The sequence below is a fragment of the Hyperoodon ampullatus genome (genome assembly GCF_949752795.1).
Source record: "Hyperoodon ampullatus genome assembly, chromosome: 19".
Classification (NCBI taxonomy): Eukaryota; Metazoa; Chordata; class Mammalia; order Artiodactyla; family Ziphiidae; genus Hyperoodon; species Hyperoodon ampullatus.
Window position 1 is genome coordinate 56,323,658 of NC_136932.1, and position 16,422 is coordinate 56,340,079.

Here is a 16,422-nt window from a genome sequence, read left to right on the forward strand (position 1 = left end):
TATTTATTTATTTATTTGCGATACGCGGGCCTCTCACTGTTGTGGCCTCTCCCGTTGCGGAGCACAGGCTCCGGACGCGCAGGCTCAGCGGCCATGGCTCACGGGCCCAGCCGCTCCGCGGCATGTGGGATCCTCCCGGACCGGGGCACGAACCCATGTCCCCTGCATCGGCAGGCGGACTCTCAACCACTGCGCCACCAGGGAAGCCCAAAGTTAGGGTTATTTTAATTTCTTTCTTTCAAGAGATGGAAATATTTAGAGTACGGGGTGGTAACAGTTATTCATTACAGATCCCTTCACCAGGTGGTTCATAGACCTCATCCCTTCAGGGGAGGGAAGGGTAACGGACCCAGCTGGGGAGTCAGACTCCAGCACAGAGACCCACCCTATCAGAGGGTTTGGGCCTCAGGCAAATGGATTTACACCCCAGCAGTCTCAGTTTCCTAAGCGTAAGGTCAGGAAGATACTACCCATCATTGGCAGGATTTATCCATTCATTCGACAAACATTTCTTGTGACACTACTATGTGCCAGGTACCACAGAAAATGCTGAGATCCATTCACAAATAAATTAAAAGTTAAACAAGATGGGCTGCATGGTGCTCCGAACAACACCAGGAATACGGCAAGTGCTCTGGGCATGGGGCTACCCTGCCGCTGTGACCCTTCTGTTGGCCCATCTCCAGCCTCTCACCCCACTCCCTCCCTGCCAAGGCCTTCCTTTGGCTATTCGAGCTCACCGAGCTTTCACCAGATTTTTTTTAATGTTTTATTTATTTTATTTTATTTATTTATTATTATTTTTGGCTGCATTGGGTCTTTGTTGCTGCGCGTGGGCTTTCTCTCGTTGCGGCGAGCGGGGGCTACTCTTCATTGCGGTGCGCGGGCTTCTCATTTCAGTGGATTCTCTTGTTGGTGGAGCATGGGCTCTGGGCATGCGGGCTTCAGTAGCTGTGCCACGCGGGCTCAGTAGTTGTGGCTCGCGGGCTCTAGAGCGCAGGCTCAGCAGTTGTGGCGCACGGGCTTAGTTGCTCCACAGCATGTGGGATCTTCCCAGACCAGGGATCGAACCTGTGTCCCCTGCATTGGCAGGCGGATTCTTAACCACTGCGCCACCAGGGAAGCCCCTCACTGAGCTTTCGAGCAGACTATTCTCCTGCTCTACCCCTGCTGACCTAACTCCATCCATGCTAAGTCACTCCTGGATGCCTCCCAACAGATGCCCTGATACTTTGCTCTCATGTCACCCTCTACTCTTCCTCTACAGCACTCGTCACAAGTTGTTCTGATGCACCTACTTGCGAGATTATTTTCGTGTCTGTCCCCCAGTTTCCTGTAGGCTCATAGAGGCATCTTCCTTCACCACTGAATTCCCCCTTGGCACCTAGAAAAGCACTAGTAGGTACCTAATGCCTATCTGTTGGTGGAACAAATGAATGAACCACTTAATGGAGGTAGTCCAGGTGTCTTTGAAGGCCTCGCCTCCACCTCTAGAAACACGATTCCAAGAACTAGTCCCAAGGCACATAAAACCACTGTGCCTCAGCATTCTCATCTGCAAAATGAAGGGCTGTGAACATCCAAGACCTTCAGATTTTTTTAAATTAAGTCTCAACACAGGATGTTTCTCTGAACACGGCTAGATCTTTAGAGGCAGCAAATATTTTCTTATGAAATAAAAATAAGTTGGGTATCAACTCTTAACAGACAGGAAGTGCCACAAGGTCTTGAAAACAGAGGTTCTATTTTTTTTTTTAAGAATAAATACAGACTTTTGTTTTAGGCAAAACCCTGTGCTACGAGGGATAGAAGCCAGCAATACGAAAAAGGAAAAAAGAAAGAAATAGCCCAGGCATCCCTGGGCAACACATCCAGGTTCACAGAGCAGAAAGGATGTACAGGCCCAAGGAAGCACTATGGTTTCTGTTTTTAGGACAAGACTCGATCCCAAAAGGGGGCTCTGGGGTTCAGGGTAAAAGGAGCTGGAGGCTGTTCACACCAAAGATTCAAGACCCGATCCTCGGGTTCCAGGGGTTCCCGAGTGGTGTTGGGGGGCGTGATGCAGGGTTGAGGGAGGTGATGGTTATCGTATGGGTGGAAACCGGGCCCATTGGAGAAGCAGAGCCTTAATTTATCAATTAGACGCCATCTGCGGATTGTGTTCCTTGAAATAATTGTTGAATCTGACAATGCACTGCAGCTTTACAAAGTTTCTGCCATCCTCGATGCCGTTTAATTAAATTTCTGCACTTAACTTTGATTGCGCTGAAGCGCTGATGCCTTCCACAGATTGAGCTCCTCAGCCACCTGCTGTGATGGAGCCAAGCACGTTTCCAGAGCAGGGGGAAAATATGTATTTTCTTTTCTTTTTAAGCCTCGCCTTTTCTCAGTCTTCACCCAAAGGGAATCCAGTCCCCTGCTGCACAGGTGAGACTGGGTCTCTAAACCCAGCCAGGAGAGCCTTCAGACGGAACCACCTACAGCACTGGGTCTCTCTGTCCTTTCATTGTGTCTCAAGGAGAGAGTTAACAAAACAGAATCCCAGACGGTTACCAAACACGAAGAAGTGGCTGAAAATAGAACCCACTAACTATCACAGAAAGCAGCCAGGCACACAGGCTTCAGGTGTGAGCTGCTTCTGCTCCCAAAGTCCCCACCCAGGAGCATGCAGGTCAGCACAGGGATGGACCCCACGCCCGAGGGAAGCCTGGGACCTGGGGTCCACGTTAGCTGGCTAATCTTGACTGATGAGCCTGGGCAAGGCTACAATTGCCGATGCTGGCAATTGTCAAGGGACATCCAGAGGGCAGTTTCTCACCTGCCTGGTTTCAGAGAGACCACGACCCCCAGCCGCATAGGGCTTCCCCTCAGCCTTCATTTATTTACTTATTTATTTTGTGGTGGCAAAATATACATAACATAAAACCACCCCTCTGCTTTCTGCCTCTATGGATTTGACTAGTCCAGGAACTTCCTGTAAGAGGAATCACACAATATTTCTCCTTTTGTGCCTGGCTTATTTCACTTAGCATAATGTCTTCAAGGTTCATCCATGTTATAGTAGGTGTCCGAATTTCCTTCATTTCTAGGGCCAAATAATATTCCATTATATGGACACACATATTTTGTTCATCCATTCATCTGTCAATAAACATTTCGGTTATTTCCACCTTCTGGCTACTGTGAATAACGCTGCTATGAACACTGGTGTATAAATTATCTGTGCAAGTCCTTGCTTTCTGTTCTTTTGGGTATGTGGGCAGATGTGGGATTGCTGGATCATACAGTAATTCTAGGTTTAATTTCTGGAGGAAGCACCACACTGTTTCTCATCGCGGCTGCACCATTTTACAATCCCACCAGCAGTGCACAAGGGCCTTCATTTTTAAATGGACACTTTACAATGATAATTCATGCACTGGGGGTGGACACTGCCTTCTCCAGATTGTTTTTTAATATAAATATTCTGCAAGTGGCATTACACGAAGATGAACACTTTAGTGTGGATTTCTTCAAGGGGGAAATATCAGAGCAGGGCAGGCGTGTACAGAAAGAAGAGAAGGTGGGAAAGGCAAAGCTAACAGGTGTGAAAAATGAACTCGGCGCGAGGCTCCTCTTACTCAAAACCTCAAGTTCGGGCTTCCCTGGTGGCGCAGTGGTTGAGAGTCCGCCTGCCGATGCAGGGGACACGGGTTCGTGCCCTGGTCCGGGAAGATCCCACATGTCGCGGAGCGGCTGGGCCCGTGAGCCATGGCCGCTGAGCCTGCGCGTCCGGAGCCTGTGCTCCGCAACGGGAGAGGCCACAACAGTGAGAAGCCCGCGTACCGCAAAAAACAAACAAACAAACAAAACCCCTCAAGTTCAAAAGATTGATGGACTAAAACTTCAGCTATAAAATAAAATTCTCAGGAAATGCAGCTGCAACAGTCGATGGATCGTTACAACAGCCGCTTATGCAAGCCATAAACTCACAGGGCAAATGAATCGGGTCAGGTATTAATTTCCACAAAGGGCAGGGTAACTAGAGACAAGTTACTTCACCATCTCCCTTTTCAGATCATCCAGGGAGCTTTCATCTCAAGAAAGCCCTAGGTCCTCAATTTAGGGAATGAAGCCTGAGCCCCCCACCAAAGACAAGCAAATAAACACTTCCCAGTATAGTGCTCGATAACAATATTATAGAGCAAAATGGAAATGGAAATTTACATTTAATGTAAATGTCTGAGTCCAACTCTGCTTCTACAAACTGCAATTTGGTTTCCACATTCATTCACTGAATATTGAAAGTCAACCTCATTTTGTTTACAAAAGATCCTGCCGCCCTTGGGTTCCATGCAGTTTCATGTTGTTCCACAGGCCCAGGTAGAGGTAAGGGTTTGCTCAATTCCAGAAGGGGAAATCAGGATCACAGATCACCAAGGTATACTCCCTTGCTAATAACCAACACCAGAGATAAATTCTGGCTTCCCTAAGAGAGTTTATATATTTTCTTATCGTTAGTAAAGATAATTTGCAGACTATATAAGAGAATGGAATTTCATTGGTTCCACCTTTGTAAAGCTAACCATACACAGTCAACCCTTGAATGACATGGGGGTGAGGGGTGCAGTCAAAAATCTGCATATAATACTCTGAAGTTGGCCCTCCATCTATGAGGTTCCTCCATATCTGAGGTTGTGCATCCTCCGGTTCAACCAACCTCAGATCGTGTAGTACCTATGTATTGGAAAAAAAAAAAAACAACAACACATATAATTGGACCCATGCAGTTCAAACCCATGTTGTTCAAGGGTCAACCGCACACAGTCTGCCCTCCGTATCCACAGATTCAACCATCACAGGTCAGATACTATATTTACCATCCACAGTTGGTTGAATCCCTGGATACAGAACCAAGGATACAGGGCTGACTATGGGACTTGAGCATCCATGGGTTTGGGTACCCGAGGCAGGTCCTGCAACCAACCCCCCGAGGATACGGAAGGAGGACTAAATAGATTGATACAGGGGAGGGATCTAATGTTAGGCCATGTACTCCAGTTTGGGGATCAGAAAGTTTATTAACTGTTTACAACATACATCCCATTTAGTTCAACTGAGCTCCCTTCAGAAGAGAAGCAATATGGGAGGTACTCCGGACCTACCCCCACACGGAGTTAATATTCTACTTGTTACAATCCATAGCAAATTCTATGGACAAGTTATAAACCATCAGAGCTAAGCAGCTCACACAGAAATCCGCGTCTTCACCTTAGCCGAGCCGCACCTTCGCACCCTGTAATTAGCCTCTGCCGCGTGAATATTACGTCCTATGGTGGTATGGAGGGTCAAATACATCATCGAATGGAGAAAATGAAGACACGTGTCGTGGCCTCTGGTTCTGTCTTAAATTAACTTTTCATCTGGAACAAAATGTTATATTCACTTTTCCTATATTCTAAAATCTGTCTTCTGTGGATGCAGTAAGGTATATTAAAAATTTACGAGAACTGAGAAATCAGAGAAGAATCACTCCATGGGCATAAAGCTTAGTTCTAACATTTTCTCTCGGTGAGTTCGCAAGAACATCCAAGGACAGCACTGACCTAAGTGCTACCAGATTAAATGAGTTGGGATCCAGCGGCCCCTCTCGGGCCGGGGGCGGAGATTCGGGGACACGGGGCATGTCAGCTCTGGGGCAGCAAAGTGGGACTCACGGGGGACAGGTTTCCTCTCACGGATCACCAAGCCACCTCTGCTCAGCCTGTTATTCTCCTCAGTGAAGCCAAACCCAGCAAGGAGAGACCCTAAACCTACCTCTGAGTGGCCCTGCTAGAGATGAGAGGTGCTCGGAGAGAAACGGGGGGAAAAGCAAAATCGTAAAACAGAAAAAGTTTCAATTGTTGCATTCTGGGCCTCAAATCCCTTGGGGAGTCAGACAGGGTATAAATCACACTGATATACAAATTAAACATGGAAGCACCAGCCTGTAGCAGCCACCTAGCTCCTTCCCCAGACCCTGAAACCTCAGTCTATGGAAGATTCATGGCTGGCTCCCCAGGGCCGCAGGCACCTGGCTCCTAACAAAACGTGGGTCCAACCTCTGTACCTTTTCACTTGCTTCAAGCATCCGCTTCTTCAGCATGCATGAGGGCACAGAACTTTCTGGAAAATCGTGTCTGTGGCTCTTCTGTGGTACTGAACCCTGGGACACCCCGAGGGGATTTCCTATGCGATAAGACAGAGGGCCAGGCTCCCTGAGTCGCCCCTGAGGAGTTTCCCAGAACACCCTAAGTCACAAAGAAAAGTGCTGAGAGACAGCACATGGGGTGGGGAGCTTAGCGTGGGGTTGACAAACTGGGGTGACTAGGAGAGGAATAACGAGGGAACTGAAAATGATACTCACTGCAAAAGAGAGCGGAGTAAGTCAATTATAGAGTAAATGGTAGCAGGGGTCCCCCAGGGCCCCGCAGAGCTTCAGCACTTAACAACAGGGATTTCCCAGGGCGGGGCCCTGTAGCTTGGGGTATCACTGGCTGCAGGTGGTACAGACAATTCCCCCACCCACCCTGCCACTATCGGCTTTTCTTGTTGACTCACACAGCCCTGGGGGAAATGAAGTACTGGGAGGCCCATTTAATAGGTGAAGAAACTGAGGCTCAGGCAGGTAAGTCCCTGTTCAGAACTACCCAAGCTGCTACCTAGATTTGGAGCCCTTGTCTTTGTAACTTACAGGCCCACGCTCTCAATTACCAGCCCTTACAGCTGGATTCATAATAACATTAAAATACCGACAGTGAGTCAGAACAAAGATCTGTCACAGTGGGGGCCTGAAAAGCTTTTGACTGGAGGCTCTCCGCTGAGATTTTCCCCACCTCCCACTCCGGGGTTCTGGGAAATAGGGAGGGTGGATTAGGGGCAAAACCTTGTCTCCTGCCACTAAGATGGCAGGACCACCTGCTAAACCATCTGAAAAGCAGTCTCCTGCCCAGGTTCTGACGGACAGTGGCCTTGGGGGACTTTTGTGGGTGAATAGAGTTGCCCTCCATAAAACCAATCTCAAAGTACTAGGAAGAGCCCTCAAAGAGCCCTAATCCTATCATCCTTGAGCATGCTTACATTTCAACGGGTACAACACTGCAGGTATAGGAACTTCTACACAACTGTTAGAAGTGCTGTGAAGGGGCTTCCCTGGTGGCGCAGTGGTTGAGAGTCCGCCTGCCGATGCAGGGGACACGGGTTCGTGCCCTGGTCCGGGAAGATCCCACATGCCGCGGAGCGGCTGGGCCCGTGAGCCATGGCCGCTGAGCCTGCGCGTCCGGAGCCTATGCTCCGCAACAGGAAAGGCCACAACAGTGAGAGGCCCGCGTACCGCACACAAAAAAAGAATGTGGTAAAGAAGTGCTGTGAAGATCAGTACTTCTTTTATTTGCCCTAAAATTATTTTCCTCAAGCCTCATACTTCTTGTATTCACAGAATCACTGTGTGACCTTCAGTCTTTAACCTCTCTGAGTCCATTCATGTGCACAATGAGAGCTCTGACCTAAGAAATCTCCAAGGTCCCTCTAAACTCTATCAGGATCACACATCCCATATTCACCTTCCGGTACACCACTTTGATGTTCAACTCAACCCAATCTCACCTTTCCGAAAGATCCTTGTGTTGAGGGATGCCTTTCCAGGGTGACTACTAGCTCACATGACGTCTTTGTGTGAATTAGAAAAATATGCTACTTCCTCCAAACAGATACAGCCTCACCTTGGAGCAAACGTGGCTTTCAGCCCTCAGTCAATCAGAAGCCTTGTTAGTGGACCACCTGAACAACCGTACATGGCAGCCTTGTACCTTTCTACTGAACGTTACTGGGGCCTCAGCACTCAATTCTGCCAGCAATAACAACAAAAATAGCAACTAATATTTGTTGATTGTATTATATGTATCAGGCACTGTGGTAACCTCTTTTGGCTTTAAATGCTATGGAATAGACATCAAAAACATTAACAGCATATATGTACACTATAAAGACAAACAACCAGGGACTTCCCTGGTGGCACAGTGGTTGAGAATCCGCCTGCCAATGCAGGGGACACGGGTTCGAGCCCTGGTCCGGGAAGATTCCACATGCCACAGAGCAACTAAGCCCATGCACCACAACTACTCGCGCTCTAGAACCCGCGAGCCACAACTGCTGAAGCCTGTGCGCCTAGAGCCCGTGTTCCGCAACAAGAGAAGCCCCTGCTCACTGCAACTACAGAAAGCCCGTATGCAGCAACGAAGACCCAAAGCAGCCAAAAATAAAAAAAATAAATAAAATAAAAATTATTTAAAAAAAGACAAACAACCAACACCCATACACCTATCAGGCAGTTTAAGAAACAACAAAATATTAACTTTGCCTTTTCCCAATCCCATCCCTTTCCTTCCTTATTCAGAGGTAACCATTATCCTAAATTTTGGGTATCCCACTCTCCTGCTTTTCCTGATCATTTTGCCACTATCAATTTTGCATATTTTTGGACTTATGTCAAAGGGATCAGAGTGCAAGGCCTCTTCCAGGCTTGCTGGTCTCTCTCCTGTTAAGTCAGTGAGTCATCGGTGTTGCTGCAGGCAGCTGCAGTACTGAAGCTGCTATTCACCACTCACAACAATGACAGTGAGGATAGTAATAGCTCCATTCTTCAGATGAGGAAACTGAGGCTTCGGGAGGTTAAATGACTTGCCCAAGGCTGCATGGTTGGTTAGTGGCCCAGCTGGGATTCGAACTCAACTGGTGAAAACTCATAATGCAATCAGTATTAACCAGTCAGTGTGGCTGAGGGGAGAGGCATGAAGGAGGCAGACCCAATCCTGCCCTCAAGGCACTTACAGGCAGGCCTGACTCTGTACACAGATCTGTCTGAATGCAGAACCCCCGCTCTTGACTCCTAGGTAATGCTACCTTCCCACCTGTTTGAGAAGCTCAAATCAGAACTGCAACTGAGGATTCTGTAGCAGACATGCCTTCAATGGTCAGCACAGACCACTTCTAAATTCCTGGCCTTTGATCCTGGCCTTTATATTCTTATTACAACACACACACACACACACACACACACACACACACACACACACAGAGAGAGAGAGAGAGAGAGAAAAACAAACATCCACATACGGAGAAGAGCTCTAAGTTTCCAAGAAAAGGCAGACTGTCATGGATGAGGCTCCAGCTATAGACTTGAGTCATTAAACGTGTTACCTTACCTGGCAAACACTTAACCTTAAACATCCCTGCAGCCTTCAGAAAAGCCAACTTCAGCCCAGGACTGGAACCAGCCTGGAGAAAAATGCCCAAAGGAGTCATTCTGGTTTTACAGGTACAACATGCTCTCCAGAAAAAAAAACAAAAAACAAAACCATAAAGACTTTCTCTTCTTCCCTTTGCCCTCAATTTTTCACTGATGCTTTTCAGGGGCAAAAAGTTGTCATGGTTCATCACTGGGAGCCTTGGAACCCCCTTTGAAGCCAAGCCCGCCAAGCTCTGGGTCCTTAGATCAGCAGCCCCCATCAGCTACCTCCTGGGGGAACAGGGGTACATGGAAGCACCATTCAAGAAAAACGCAAGAAAACTGGCCCCAGATAGGAGATGGGGATGGACAGGGATCCTGGCTGAGTTACCAAGTCAGCCAAGGTCAAAGGTAAGATCAAAAGCAGACTCAGTCAGGAGAAACAGCAAAGTGCCTTTGGCTGATCCAAAAAAAAAACTTAATTAATTTATTAATCTGGACAGCAAGCATTTCTCCCTGAGCATTTTCTCTCCTTATTTACTGATCAAATCTTTGTGAATGAAAGCACAACCCTCTTACTGGATAAAGAAAGACACACACAAAAGCCCCTCGACTGAAAAATCTAGTCCAGCAGGTCGTGATTTCACCTTTGAGCGAACAGTATGCGGCCACAAAGGGCTGGAAAGGGAGCTGGTGGCACAGCTCCCACTGGCGTCATCATTAATAAGTAAGCGGCAGTGGCCTGTGCAAAGCTCGCCTGGCCTGGCAAGCCTGCCAACCGGGCTGAGCAGGCGCAGCCCGTGGCGTCAAAGAAGCACGGGGACTGGGGCTGAGCAGGAGCACAGAGGTGTCCCAGTGACACTGGGGGGGCTCCATCCCGCTCTGAACCCAGAACCCTTAACGAGCCCCACCTCAGCCGCCCACTTCCTACTGTATCTCCCACCAGTCACAGACCCCGACTCTGGTGGCCTTGGAGGGTCCTGGAGCTGAAAGCCACCCAGAAGCTGTCACTCGGGAGACCAGAAGTTCAGGACTCCCAAGAGCTGCTAGGAGTGTGGCTGCCTGGGTCTGCAGTGCTTGGCTGCTCTAAGAGGCCACTCGTCTGCCAGGGGCCAAGGGGGCCTTTGTGGCAACGAAGGAGGCTGTCCCCAAGAAGAAACGGGCCAAGTCTGCTTTGTTTGCTCAGGGAGGCTTGCATCATTAGGGAGAGAGCCTGTGCTGAGCAGGCCAGCAGGGAACAAATCCAGCCTGGAGGACTGGGGCAGGGTCCGCTGCGTGGAGGGGCAGCTGGCCGGGAGGCTCGCTGCTGGCGCATCTCAGGGCTCCAAAATAACCACACCGATTTGCACACGAATAAGCAAACACAAAACCCCAAGGCGAGGACATTCAAAACCGAAAGCAGCTGCTAATCACCTGTTTCATTTTTTTTTCTTAAATTAGCTGCAACGAAGAATTTCCAAACTCTCAAGTACAATACACAGCTTAACATTTTCATACACCTGTAAAACCACTGAGTTAAATCCCATTACAAAAGACTTCAACTTATAAAGGAGCAGTTCAAACAGAGTTCTTATCAAATACAAACAATGGAAAATGATTTAGGCAGAGAACATCAGTCACTGGAAATTAACATTTGAAAAAATTTTTTGACATAAAAACCATCTGTGTATTGAGACCATGCACTCTGCTAAACCACAGGCCTAATTAAGAAACTAGGAACCAAGGCGTTACATAGTGATGCATTGTTTTGTGTTTTCTTTCTTTCCTTTTTTTGTTTACTTTGTTTTGAGTCTTGCTGAAATCTTATTAATACAGACCGTGTTGTCCTGTCTTCTCCGAAAATCTAAAATGATGTCTATGTCACATTGCTAAGGGTGCTTGCAGCTGTCAGACAAAACACACTTGTCTTAATCTGGGCTGGCTCTCCCATGCCAGCATGCCCACCCAAGGCTATCTGCTTACAAGCCCAGCCAGGGCATAAAAGTAACAGGAAGATAAAAATGAAGAAGCATGCCCACTGGAAAAGAAGTTACACAAAGAGGGGAGAGCTGGTATGTACAGGTAACAAAGTCCAGAATTAAAATATAACATCTTTCTTTCCCCCAGTCACTCTCTCCCTTTGAGCAAGGGATTTAAAAAGACCAATTAACAGCTATCATCCAAATGTCGCTTTACATCTTACAAAGCACTGGGTGGGGTAGCTTAGTGGATGCACACAGCAACTTGGTGACACAAAGATAAGGAAACTAAGTCTCAGAAAGGTTAAATGGCCTATCCAGGGTCACAGAGCTAGTTAGTAAGAGATAGACCAGAGCCTGGAACCCAGCCAGGCCCTGCCTGCCCCCACTGCTTCTCAAAATAGCCCTGCCAGAACAAGGGAGGGGTTCTGGCCCAGCCTTTGGAACAAGAGAATCATGTGGTCTCAACAACGGTAACCAAGAGTCGGCCTGTGATTGTACTTCTCCAAGAGTCTTGTGTTTTGGGGGTAATAATACAGGTTTCACCTGGGTTTTGCCGTGCTCCCCAACAGAAAGGTCCCAGGAAAAGAAAAATACAGGAGACCAAAGGGGACAGACCGCTGTGTCATAAACATACAGTGTTTTGTCTGCTCAGCACCCCCACCTTTGGGGAACCAGCCCTCCCTCGCCCCATGCAGCTCTAACGGGCCTGGCAATCAGAGGCTGGTCCAAGGACTGAGCCTGTGACCCAAGCAAGGCCAATCTGTGAACCCCCCGAAAGTGGCATGCGGACGCTGAAAGAAGGCAGTAACACCTCCACTGGAGTTGCCAAGTTAATATGTGAATCCAAGATCCCAACAGCCAACTGATCCAACTCAAGGAAAACATTTATCTACAAAAGCAGGGAGTGAGGGCAACCCACAGAGGGAAGGAAAGGGGAGAGATGAGGGCCAGAGACGGCCACGATGGTATCATTTGCGCCCCCGGAACCAACTGTGACAAAGCCAGGAGAACTCCTGGACTTTACAGTGACATGAGCCAATACATTCCCTTTTCTCCTTGAGTTCGTCTGAGTGGGGTCATTTGAAACCAAAAGGATGCTGACTTATGACACATAAGACAATGTTAAATATACACTGACCACAAACTCCACGTTTTTCAAACAACCTCTCTTCTCAATACTCAGTTTTGTGGCCCCATAAACCACTTCCACTCTTGCGTTCTAGAATCAACTCTCGACCCAGCAGCTGGAGTAATCTTCTTCAACAGTTAATCATATTACATCATTCTCTGGCTCAAATCCTTCCAAGGATGTCCTATCGCAATCTCCTTTTTAGGGACTTCAAGGTTCCTCTTATCTGGCCCCTGCCTCCCTCTTCCAACTCACGTCCCACCCGTTCCCCATCGTACCCACTCCCCTCCCACCCACAAGCCTGTTCCTGCCTAAAGACACCCACATTTGCTGTTGCCTCTCTCAACAGGGCAGTGACCTAAATCATCTTGTTCACTTCTGCATCCCCAGAGCCCAGCCTCTCTGCCGCTATTTATTGAACAAATAAAGAAAATTCCAGTCCTATGGCATCCACACAACACTTCAAATAAGGACAGCATGGAATCCTGGGCCATTTAATATCCTCAGGCTTTTCACCCCGAAACTTAGATCATCAGAGTTATGCTATTGCCAGGAGTTGGCAAACCACATTCTGCACGCCAAATCCAGTCTCCCATTTGTTCTAATACGATCTGTAAACTAAGAATGGTTTTTACAGATGAATACTTTAACTGATTTGATAAGAGAAAACAGTAACTTTGAACTCCAACTCAGTTGCATTGTTCTCATTAGTAAATCTGTATTACAAAAAATTGTACTGTTACTGTTATTACATTTTGAATTTCACCAGTAAAAAATCTGTATAAATTTGTTTTCTCTCTCATTATGGTTAAGTACTTACCTAATATCCTCAATATTGCCTCTTGACCCACAAAGCCTAAAATATTTACCATCTGGCCCCTTTACCAAAGAAGTTTGCCAACCCCTGCTATAGAATTACTATTTATCAAGAGGAAAAAGAAGAGTGACACGTCAGTCCAACCATGGCACCATCCAGGACTGATAGCTAAGGAGGAGACAAGACCAGGTCGTAAGTTGCTCTTAATGTCCTGGGACCCAGAAAAAAAATCAGATGAAGTCTCTGACCTACAGAAAACTCTTAATTCAAAGACCCTCGACAGGAAATAGACATTCTGGTTCAACAAACACCCCTACAAGAGAAATGACCACATTACCTGCGCCACTGTCCATCTCCACTTACCCACTAAATAAGTAACTGAGGAAATAACAGTCCACGTTTTACCTTAGAGTCTCTCTTTGTTCCTGACTGGGCTGTGCCCCAGTGCTTTGAGTCTGCCATTAGCCATATGCTACCAGAGATCCTACAGGACACAGACGCCCTTAGGACAACCCCAAGAAAACCCAGCGCTTCGGAACCACGTCAAATCCATCAACACACCTCCATCCAGTGTGGAAGGCACAGCTGCGCTTGCTCCCATTCCGCCCCACAGCTGGTCCAAGGATGACTTAGACAGGCCAAGGCTCCACCCCACTCGCATCTTGGCCAGCAAAAGCGCAATAATGGTCTGGGAAACACAGGAGCCCAGACTCTACCTGAGTTGCCAGAATAGTGAAGAAAAGAACCGTGTCCTTCCCTGGAAGGGAGCACATGGACAGGGAACTGTCTGGGCAAAGATGGGCCAGGGGGCTGTTGATATTCAAATCATCATTAAATGACTCAACTTTCCAGAAATAAGAGGCGCCACAGTGGGAAATTCTCCATCTTGACTTTTCTTTCTGGCTTCCATGGAATAAAGCTGCAGAGTAGAGAACCAATTAATTTTTAGGCATTTCTTTAAAATTACAGGAATCACCCTTACCCAGTCCAGTCATTACTAACTTCCTGCTTTCCACACCTGGATCCTTAACACCGCCCTGCAGAACTGCTCTGTGCCCGAGAGGACACAGGAGGAGGGTGGAGGAGCCTTGCTGGCCAGAGCAAACTGGTAGCCTAAGGAACCCCATCCAAATGCAATCCACCCAGTGAGACACCGAGAAGCCTGAACATGTAAAAACAACTCCTCCAAGACCTAAAACCTAGTCCAGGTACAGCCTTTGCAAGGTAACAGGTATTCAGGGATCAGCTGACATCTACTCCCAACCCTCCCTTTGTCTCTCAGCAGGGCCCCTCTTGGTACCTGCTCCTAGAATTAAGATCCCTGTGAGCCTTGGAAGGGCAAGAAGACGCACTGGAGCTCCGCGCTGGGCAAGGCCACGCAGACATGTGCACAGTAGGAACAGGGGCTCTGGCCACCATCACCAGGAGCTCCCCCCTCATCGGCCTCCCTTCTCTTTTCACCAAAGTCTTAACATCCTATTTTCTCCCCTTCTTCCTCTCCAAAACAAGAGGAGCAAACTCAAGGGTCCTCTATTCAAACTTCTGAAGTCCAGACTTCTAAAGAACACATAGGAAGGACAGCCACAGATTTCTCTACTTTGGAAAAATACCGAAGTGGCCTTAGGTCCCCAAAGATTCATGCCCGGTGCAGCTCAGAGATTCCAAAAGAAACCCGCCACCAACTCACACCCATGTCCCTCGACAAATATTTGCTGAGCGCCTACTTCGTGGAGGTGCTGTGCGGGGGACGCAACAGTAAACAAAACACAAGAAATCCCTACCTTCCTGGGCTTATATTCAGACACCTCATGTACCCTCTGGATTTCAAAGGCTCACAAAGAGAAGACAGCCTACATCACACCTTTCCCTCAGTGTTTCTCCACGCAACATGCCTTCTCATTCATTTACCGTCTCACGTACTCACTCATCCATCCATCCATCCATCCATCCATCCATCCATCCATCCATCCATCCATCCACACTCTGTGTTGAACACAAACCTTGGGTCAGGCACTGAGCTAGGGGCGTGAGAGCTCCAGCATTTACAGACAGAAGGGGCTTTGGAGCTGCAGCCTCCTCAGTGGGACAGGGGAAGGGGTCATGGGTTTGTCCTAAGGCCACACAAGCACTCAGTTCCTGCTTAGATGGGGCACTTGTTTGTGGTGGCTGGAGGTATTGATGGAGACTGGGGGAGGGGACAAAGCCCTTGCCCCACCTCTAAGAGGCCCTGGGGACAAGGAGATGAGGACGATGTGGCCACTGCCCTTCCGGAGGTTATGCTCTCACTGGTGACTGTACTCATGTGCTGGTTATGCTCTGTTTGACTCTCCAGAACCATCACTATCTGCTCTTTTCCTCTCTGCTTGGTGCCTGGCAAGACTGATCTCTGCAGGATGGGTCTCCTGGGCTCCCCTGGGTTTGGCCAAGAGAAGACACTGTCAGAAGAAGCGCTTCATCATTCCGTGTTGAACCTTTAACTCTGTCTACACCTCTGTAAATAGACCCCTCATTCAGTCTTTTCAATGACCCCCTCCCATGAGGCATCTGTTTCCTACAGGGACCTTGGCTGATATGATCCAGTGGGTGAACAAAAAGTCTGAAGTGCTGTGCGCATCAAACAGAGATAAGCCCAGCCTCCCAGGAGGAGAAGGGAAGGAGGATTAGCAGAAGCTCATAGACAAGGCGATACTTCAGCAGAATAAGCAAGATGGAGGCAAGACCATCCAGGGCCAAGCAGCCCATCAGCAGCACAGAAGCATCAACAACCAGCAGCGTCAGGGAACTGCCAGCAGCTCCATACAGTGGGGTATGAGCAGGACAAGTGACGATGCTTGAGAGGAGGGGAAACCAGATAACTCGGAACAATGCTAAGGCATTTGGACTTTATCCTGAAGCAATGGGCAGGCTCCAAATGCCAATCACATGGTGACTCCATCCAATACTTCATGTGTTTCCAGACATTATCCCTTCCTTAGACAAACTGAAAACTGGCATCCATTTGGGACAAATAAACGTAATCCCTAAAACGGGTATTCCAGAGAAATGTGTCTAAAATCTAATGCAAAAAAAATAAAAGCAATCAGACCATGAAATATAATGCACAGTAATATCCTTCTATGAAAACACACACACACCTGGCACTGTTAACAACAGGCTTTGGAGCATAACCACCTCGGGTGAAAACACACCAATCATTAACAACAGATTTTGAGGAGATTACAACCTAAATAACTATCATTGGAACACATAGGTTACTTAATATAAAGTGGTT

The 16,422-nt window shown here is 47.8% G+C and overlaps 1 protein-coding gene across 3 annotated transcripts in view; it reads right to left on the reverse strand.

Moving 5' to 3' along the window:
* MSI2 (musashi RNA binding protein 2) overlaps window positions 1-16,422 on the reverse strand; it is a gene marked incomplete at both ends in the record, with an annotated part of 392,858 nt that overhangs the window by 292,221 nt on the left and 84,215 nt on the right. The gene's annotated exons all lie outside the window — the stretch shown is intronic.